Source organism: Hemiscyllium ocellatum, chromosome 3 (genome assembly GCF_020745735.1).
Source record: "Hemiscyllium ocellatum isolate sHemOce1 chromosome 3, sHemOce1.pat.X.cur, whole genome shotgun sequence".
NCBI classification, from domain to species: domain Eukaryota; kingdom Metazoa; phylum Chordata; class Chondrichthyes; order Orectolobiformes; family Hemiscylliidae; genus Hemiscyllium; species Hemiscyllium ocellatum.
In genome coordinates, this window is record NC_083403.1 from 50,815,438 (window position 1) to 50,824,578 (window position 9,141).

A 9,141-nucleotide genomic window follows, 5' to 3' on the forward strand; every position below is an offset into this window, starting at 1 on the left:
AAATTCCCAATAAAAATATCTATAAAAAAAAAAGATGACGCAGGTACCAGGGCTGTTCATCTGGTGAGTGGAGGCTTGTTCTTGGATCAGCAGAATGGTGTTGGAATCAGGGGAGACCTGTGCCTTGATAATACATGAGGTGCATTTCATAAGATGTGGTAAGGTACGTTATTCTACCTGGAGGAGAGAAGCCATCTGTGAAACCTGAAGAAATTTACAATTAACCAAAAGAAGTCAAATTCAGCCCATTGTTTTGATGTAGACTTGTGGAACACTCACTGAATTCCTTTTCTTGGATCTGGAATCAGGAATTAGGTTTGATGGTCGCATGTACGCAAGCACAGGAACACAGCAGTACAATGAAAATGTACAAAGTCATCACTCACAGTGTCATCTTAGGAGCAAAGTACTTAGGAAAAATAATCTTACGTACAAGTAGAAAAATAAAGAATAAGTTAAAGGTACAACATTATAGTTCTTCTCAGTATGAAGTAGTGAATAATCAGATAAAGTTGAGTTTCAAAATTACATGGACCTCGATTTCTCCATGTGCTGAGTTTGATCTCTCCCTGTGCTGGCTTCAATCTCTCCCTGGGCTGGGTTCGATCTCTCCACGCACTGGGTTTGATTTCTCCTTGCACTCGGTTTGACCTCTCACTGAGCTGTGTTCTATCTCTCCCCGCGCTGAGTTTAATCTCTTCCAGCGCTGGTCTCAATCTCTCCCCATTCTGGGTTCGATCTCTCCCTGTGCTGGGCTCAATCTCTTCCCGCGCTGGATTCGATCTCTCCCCACACTGGGTTTAATTTTTCTCTGTGCTGGTTTTGATCTCTCCCTGCATAGGGCTTGATCTCTCCCTGTGCTGGTTTCAATCTCTCCTTGCGCTGGTATCAATCTCACTCTGCGCTGGGTTCAATCTCACTCCACACTGATTTTGATCTCTCCACACACTGGGTTTGACCTCTCCATGCTCTAGGTTCAATCTCCCCCTGTGCTGCATGCTATCTCTAACAGTGTTGGGTTCGACCTCTCCCTGTGCTAGGTTTGATCTCTCCCCACACTGGGTTCAATCTCTCCCTGTGCAGGGCTGGATCTCTCTGCCCACTGGCTTCAATCTCTCCCTGCACTAGGTTCGATGTCTCCCCATGCTGGGCTCAATCTCTCCCTGTGCTGGGCTTGATCGCTCCACGTACTGCGTTTGATCTATCCTTGTGCTGGGTTCAGTCTCTCCACATGCTAGTTTCAATCTCTCCCTGTGCAGGGTTCCATCTCTTTCCCCCCCACTGGCTTCAATGTCTCCCTTTGCTAGGTTCGATGTCTCCCCGCACTGGGTTCGATCTCTTCCTGCGCTGGGCTCGATTTCTCCCCGTGCTGGGTTGGATCTTTCTGCGCATTGGGTTTGATCTCTCCCCATGCTGCGTTCTACCTCTAGCAGCGCTGGGTTCGATCTCTGGCCGTGCTGGATTCAATCTATCCCTGTGTTGGGCTTGATCTCTGCCCACGCTGGGTTCGATCTCTCCCTTTGCTGGGCTTGATCTCACCATGCACTTGGTTTGATCTCTCCCTGCTCTGGGTTCTATCTCTAACCAGGCTGAACCTGCTCTCATCATGCACTGGGCTCGATCTCTCTCCGCGCTGAGTTCAACCTTTCTACGTGGTGGGTTCGATCTCTCCATGCGCTGGGCTTGATCTCTATCCGTGCTGACTTCGATCTCTCTCCCCGATGGGCGTGATCTTTCCATGCACTGGGTTCAATCTCTCCCTCGCTGGGCTCCAAGTTAGTACCTGGAGGCCCTGGTCAATGGGGTAGTGTGGAGAAGAACTGTCCTCTTCCTTGAACCCAGATAGAGTGGGCCATACCATCACATGATATCAACCTGGTCAAGGATGCACACTCAGGTCAGTGCCTTTCTCAGTGTTTGGAAGACCGAGTGATGGTACCATGACCTTTTCCGTATAGCCAGGGTAAGTGCCACACTCTGCTATCTCACATTCACTCTATCTTTGCTACTGCACCAACTTTCCATCGAGTGTTTTGTGCTGACAATCTCTCTGTTTCATAAAATCACCCTTACCACCCTTTCACCCCCATCCTCTCACAACACTAACCCTGAATCCCCACTGCACTGCCTCCTCAATCTTTCAGAACACCTTTCCCCAATATGCGCCAGTCCTATTAGGTGTGCCACCCACTTATGTCTAATCTATGCTATGAACCAGACCAAAACCCCTCAAAATATATTAAGAAGATAGTCTAGACACTAACTTTTTCTTATTTCACATGCACGTAAATGTAAAGCGTTGCATGCCAGATGCAATTTGATTGGTCATGCTACTCGATGTCATGTAAAACACACTTTACTTCTACACTGCAGTTAAAATACTGACAAAATATGAATTAAAGAAAAGAATTGGCTGAACAGCTTCTCGAGTGAAATGCTTAACAAAATTGTAGATATATTATCTATTACTTAGAGAGCTCTCCATCCTCCCAAAGAGACAGGGAGGTGCCTGGAGGTAGCCAGTAGAAGAGGAGTCACACGCTGGCCGCTCAGCGTTGTAGACTCAGGCTGAGCTCTCCATCTCTACCTTCCCTGCTCCTCTCCAATCCTCGGACATTCAGGATGGGAAGGGTAACCTTGCTTCAGGCAAGAAGTGGTCCAACATGTCTGGCCTGTTCAGACAAAAACATCCTCAGGGTCGCCTCACCAAATCTTCAGGGCTACTGGACTCTTTCGACCCATCTGCACAGCCAGGGTGCTCAGTGAGGCACAGCATGAGGGACAGGGGAAGACAGAGGGCATGGGCCTCACAGCTGACACTCAGCCATAGTTTGAGTTTGTGATAAAAGTTCATTTGATTGTCTGTCTCTCCAGATAGGGCCTAGGTACCTTGCATGTGGCATCATTCCTTGGACCCTAAGGTGTGCCAAAGTGGTGACTATATAATGAAGACCAATGGCATCATGCTGAAGCAGGGTTAGCAACTTGTGTACATGACATTGGCTTAATCCAACATCCTAAGGCCTTCTGCTCTTCAACATTGCTCACTGTACTAAAGGCTACGTGTGTGGCAGTGTTTCTCTTAGGCATTGACAGTCCCAGGGAGATGTAGCATAGAGTGATGACCAGGGAGTACACAGCATGCAACTTACATATGTGACCCCAATGTTCTTCCCCCATGAACACCCAGTTACCAATTGTACATGCAGATTCCTCCCCAGAGCCTTGACTCACTTACCCCTCCCATTATGATTGTGTTTGCAGCTTTCTTCCCACCATTACTCAATGTCAATGTGCTTCATGATGGAAACAACAGTATGTCCTCCTCTGCCACTGGCCTTCAGCCTCGGTGTTTCTGTGTCACTGCTTTTTTCTTATTTAATCATGGGATATGGCCATTGTTGGCTGGACCAGCAGTTGGTGCCTGTCCCTAGTTGCCCTTGAAAAGGTTGTGGTGATGAGCTGCCATCTTGAGCCACCACAGACCACATGTTGTAAGTTGACCCTCAATGATGTTTGGGAGGGAATGCCAGCATTTTGATCCTGTGACAGTGAAGGAACGGCAGCTGCAGAAGGCAGCTGGAGTGGGACCCTTGGCAGCCTGGCCTAGTAGCGAAGCCAGGGCCTCCTGGTTGTGGAAGCCCCGGAGCAGGTAGTCCTGGCTATTGTTAGGCGGTGGCAGCAGCTTCAGGTTGTGGTAGTCCTGGAACTGGGGAGTCCTGGTTATCCAGCGCAGGTCTTGGCTTTGGTGGCCAGTTGGTGAGGTGGCCCAGTGATTAAGCGATGGCATCTGAAGATTAATGACTCCAGTGTTGGTGGCTACGGTATGGGCAGCGGATAGGAGGTGGCTATTGGTCAGCCATCTCAGGGCTCAGGACTTCATGACCGAGACAGCACAGTGAAGATGGACTTTCTTTCAGCAATATCTTTTTATTCTTAAATTTTTCAAATGGCACTAGATTGTGGTGACAGTCGAAGCTTTTCACTGTATTTTATTTTCTATTGTAGAGTCCAAGTGACAATTAATCATCATTCATTCAGATATTTCCAAGTCCTGATGGTGAGTTGCTTGGAAGGGAATGTGAAGGTGTTGTTCCTATGCACTGCTGCCCTTCTCCTTCCAGTGGCCATGGGTTTGAAAGGTACTGTCTAAGGATTGTTAGTGAATTGCTGCAGTATTTAAAAATGTGTTGCTGGAAAAGCGCAGCAGGTCAGGCAGCATCAAAGGAACAGGAGAATCGCGTTTCAGGCATAAGCCCTTCTTCAGGGCTGTGAATCCTGCGAAACTTACTGCAAATCCTTTTGCAAGGATGCCTTCCTTAAAGAAGCTCTCCTCCTCTCTTTTTAAGCTCGGATCTCCAGCATCTGCAATCCTCACTTTCTCCTAATTTCTGCAGTGTAGCTTGTAAATAGTACACAGTGTTGTTACTGAACATCAGTGGTGGAGGGAGTAGATGCTTGTGGGTCTGATGCTAATCAAGTGGGCTGCTTTGTCTTGGATAGTACCGAGCTTCTTGAGAGTTGTAGGAGCTGCACCTATCCAGGCAAGTGGGGAGTATTCCATCATACTTCTGATTTGTGACCCCAGCATCACCCTCTTTCTACTATGTAACTGAGGCTCCCAAGTCATCAACCAAGCCAGCTAAATGCTTACACCTGCACCCCTCCCTTTGCCCCCTGCCTCCCTCATGGCCCACCCCCTTTGGTGACAACTGGCTGGAGCCTGTATAGATCCCTGACTAATGGGCACAGATATCACTGACTGTGACAGAACCCTATCTCCACCAGCCTGGCCCGACAGAGCCAAAGAGCTGACTGTGAGCTGTTCCCCAAATGCATGAAGCCGCCCTGACCAGATGCCTGCCTTTGCCCAATGTCCAGGATGGGTATGAGTGGTTGTCCTTACCTGGAGTCCACTGACGGCACCCCCATGGAGTTGGGTATGGATCACTCATTTGAGACTTTAAGACATGTCCCACCACTTGCTGCAGGTGTTCTGAGGTTGGTGCAATTGCTGCTGCCAGGTGGTACAGCTGGTAACCTGATATTGCTCATTGGCATATGGGAAAATGTAGGAATACTCGATGGAGCATTGCTGCACAGCCTGGATACGTGGCTGCTTGTGTGACAATGCCAATTGCCAGGGTCAGGAATGGCAGGTCAAGGTTTGTATGTTGTGAGCATGCTGGTAGGCCCACAGAAAACAAGGCAGCCATCTTTAGGCTAACAATCTGACCCACACCATAGACTGAGTACCTCTCCCAATGGGACTAATGTATCCGATGCAGCCGGTTCTGATAATTGACAGGGCATTGCATAGATGCCACTTTGGTGATGATGGCTTGCTGAAAGGTGGGTGCTAGTGCCTGGGTAAAGGGGAACATAGACAGATTTTGAATTAGCCATGGGTTAAAGGATTGAGGGGAGTGGGCAAGAAAGTGTTGAGGCTGATATGAGATCAGCCATGATTGTATAAATCATTTGAGTTGCTGAATTGTCTACTCTTGCTCCTAACTCTTCTGTGAAACTGCACAACTTTACGGTCTCACTAATGCCATGTAAAATTGAAGGACGACAATGTTGTTTATTTTCAATTCCTCCTGTAATAAAGGATAGCATTTATTGCCAATTTTAACCAATTGCCCTGCCTACTGTAGATCATGCACTATATGTCTGCACCTCAGAGTTCAGCTGTTGTATATATTATTTCCTGCTTTTTCCTTCTTTCTACCTTAGACTGGTTTGGCGAACAGCTCTGTCGCCAAACAGCACCAGGTACGTGTGGTGGTCACTGCTGAAATTAGACAGGAGAGACACTGTGTTTATCCTGCCTGGCAATGTGAGAACAGGACTGATGGACCAAATGTCCCACAGCTGCTTTTCTTTATGTTCTTAAGTACTTTTTTCTCTCTGTTCCGGCCTAGTAACCTGGATTTGACAGCCATATGGTAATACTAGTTTCATCCGAACATCTATAATATGATTAAATCATTAGTTTGTGTGAACCTGTCGAAGCTGATGTTTAAATGTTGCATTCAAGCTCAGTGCAGCAGTTTCCCTCCTTCCTGATATTGCCATTATAAGTCACTCAAAGATAAAGCATTTTGTTCAGGGACATCGAAACGTATGTAACTATTACACGAGTATTCCATCAGTGATGGTGCCCACAAATCACATGTCCCCGAGTTTTGCCCTAAAGATTCACATTAAATTCCAGTTCCTTCCAGATGACTAATAATGATTGCCTGGTTGTAGCATCTTCCTTGTTTTTGTTTTTACTGATCTTATTGATTTCTTGACAATTTGTTTGTGCACAAAATTGCAGCTGCCTGAAGGTTCGGCATTAAATGTATTGATTCTTAATTTGAAATTTCGTGAAATTGGGGTGTGCTGTGGATAAAATCTGTAAATTTCACAAATACATGTTCCTTTCTCTCTTTGAAAGAAGTGCCATATGTCCATGGCTGGCTTCTGGAAAGGAGCCCAGAGACTGTAATTGCCTGAGTGTGGTTAGATTAAGTGGGAGTATAAAAAGATAAGACAGTTGCGGATGCACATGGAGCACAATGTTAAAATGGAACTGCAGATAGATAAAAACCATTGAACTTTTTAATAGAAAACATTGGGTACAGGGAGAACACAAAAATAATACACGTGTCCAAATTAAACATTAAATAATCAGGTAGACTTACTGAGAGCATAGTTGCTGTATCTACACGATCTCAACCACTCTGAGTTACCTGTATGTGAGGTACCTGCTGTTGTGAAGAAAATTTGGAGAACCACCAGGAAATGCAGAGAGTTCTTCAAGAAGTAGGTCTTTTATTTGCAAACAAAAAACATGACACTGAGAAAGCAGATTCTCGAATGTCCCCGAACCTCAGGGTCTGTGGATATTTATTATCACTTCTGCTACAGTGATCTTTCATTGCAGACTAACCTATCATGAGAGATATTTAGCTATTCCATCTGTTACAATAGTCTCCTGTCTCAAGTTGACTCTATGAACTATTAATTAGATCTTTTAATGTCATGTCCCAAATATTTATTGTCCCAATCCTGTTATAATAACACTTAGCAGAGAAACTTGCTTTATTACTTGTGTTACCTCATCTCGCCAGAGTGACCTTTCAGCCTTAACCTTACTCTGCTAATTGGTGTCAGAGCATTCCATTATGGTTATCCCATCCTGCCTTCCACAGACCACAGATTGCCAATGGTCTTCATGCTTTAACCCTTCCCATGCTTTCATGTTCTTTATTTTCCATACTAGCTGTTTAAGGTAATGGTTCTCAAAGGATAAATGTTGGAGATTGCATGAAGCTCTACCCACTCTGACATCATGGGGTCTTGGTTGGGGAAATCAGGAGAATAGCTTTGGATCTCATAGAGGACTGATGTCTCATCAATGTGTGTCCATGTCTATCTAGTTAATGCAACTTGTACTTAATTACTATCATGAAAGAAATTATATCTTCTTAACATGAGTACCTCATCTTATTAAGTTTGATTGGTGATTGTTCCTCAACCACTGTAAATCATCTAAGCCTTAGACCCAATGAAGGAAAGAGGAATAGTAACATCATCCTTCTACTGACAAATGGCACATATTTTTAAGTAATAAGGAGATCAATGGTTCTGGGAAAAGGAAGGAAAATGGAGTTGAGGATTCTGGTCTCATGTGACCTTTACTTAGGCTAAATGACAACTCTCTTGACATATTTGCCTACCTCACCCTTGACCTTGACCCTGCCACTGAGCATCAGTATTTGTTTCTAAGAATGTTAGTGATCTCTTTTCCTTTGGAGAGCTTCCCATCTGGTCGCTACCTTCATTGCTTGCCAATCCTGTAGAGCACATTTCCCCTTCTTCCGAGATCTAGAAACAAGATTGGTTCCGTAAAAAAAGGTTTTTCTTGCCCCATACATCTGATTTTATCCCATCTTGATCTTCTTTTATTTCTATTCGACCAGTTTGTTTTGACCTACATGTTATCTCCTACGGTTTTAGCAGTTTTGGTTTCTTGGCCTCTATTTGCTGCTGTGTTGAACTGTTGTGCCTTTAACTCAAATCACTTGGCCAAATTAAAAAAAATGTTACTCTGAGAATTCACATGAGCCCTGACTATCTCTGTCACGTTGTGGGAAATGTGGGCCACTCTTTGTTCTAGCCCGGTTTAAGTTCCTCACTCACATCATCTTCCTTTACATTGATGTCTATATGATTAACAACTTACTACTCTCACCTTGGACTACAACACCAACTTTGACTCATGTTCCACTGTCTTCTCTCCTTCACATGGTCTGACTCCTTTCCTTTCCTTGATTGCTCGGACTGTAGTATGGCTTTAAGAGGAGTATTTTGACTTGCTTTTTATGAAGAAATGTTGAGACAGAGGTATTGAGCAGTCTACTCAAAGCCAATGAAGTAAACACCTGGTGAGGCCTTGGTTTTATAAAAATTTGGAATAATATAAGCAACCTGAATGGATGGGGTCAAGCTCCCAAAGAGCCAGCAGTTTTAGTTTAGCTTTCAGCAACAGCTGCTGAGTCTTGAAGCTGGATGTGGAAGCTTTTATTCCACTCTCTGATCCAGCTAAAAGCTGGTGCTCTCTTCCTGCTGCTAGAATTGCACGTGAGACAAACTGTTTTACTGACTTTGCCTTTGCGAAGGGTGTTTTTTTGTGCTTATATGTTCCCCAGCACCCATGTTGTGTGTGTACGGGTGTGAGACATAGTGAACAAATCTATATCCTTTTCCACCACCAGGAAGAAAGGAAACATCAGAGTGGCCAGTGACAAGCAGTGCCTTTCTCATCAAAGGGCAATGCTGCGTGATCAAAAAAGTGAAGGGGTAGCCAGGGATTAAATCAAAATGGAGTTGGAGGGGGAAATAAAGCACTCCACTCCCTGTGATGTCTATCTCACTCTGAACAGCTCAAGTGTGTTGGTAGACACTGCATGCTCTTTCTCCAGGGACATCCAGGCTCGAACGTAACCATGGAAGAGGGGCAGGCAATTGGCCACAACGACCTCCTACATGGCCCACTGCCTGGACCTGATTATAGCCAGTTTGTCCAGGCCTAGGAGCAGACACAGGGTGTTATGAGATGCTAATATGTTAGAATAGTTAGTGAGTTAT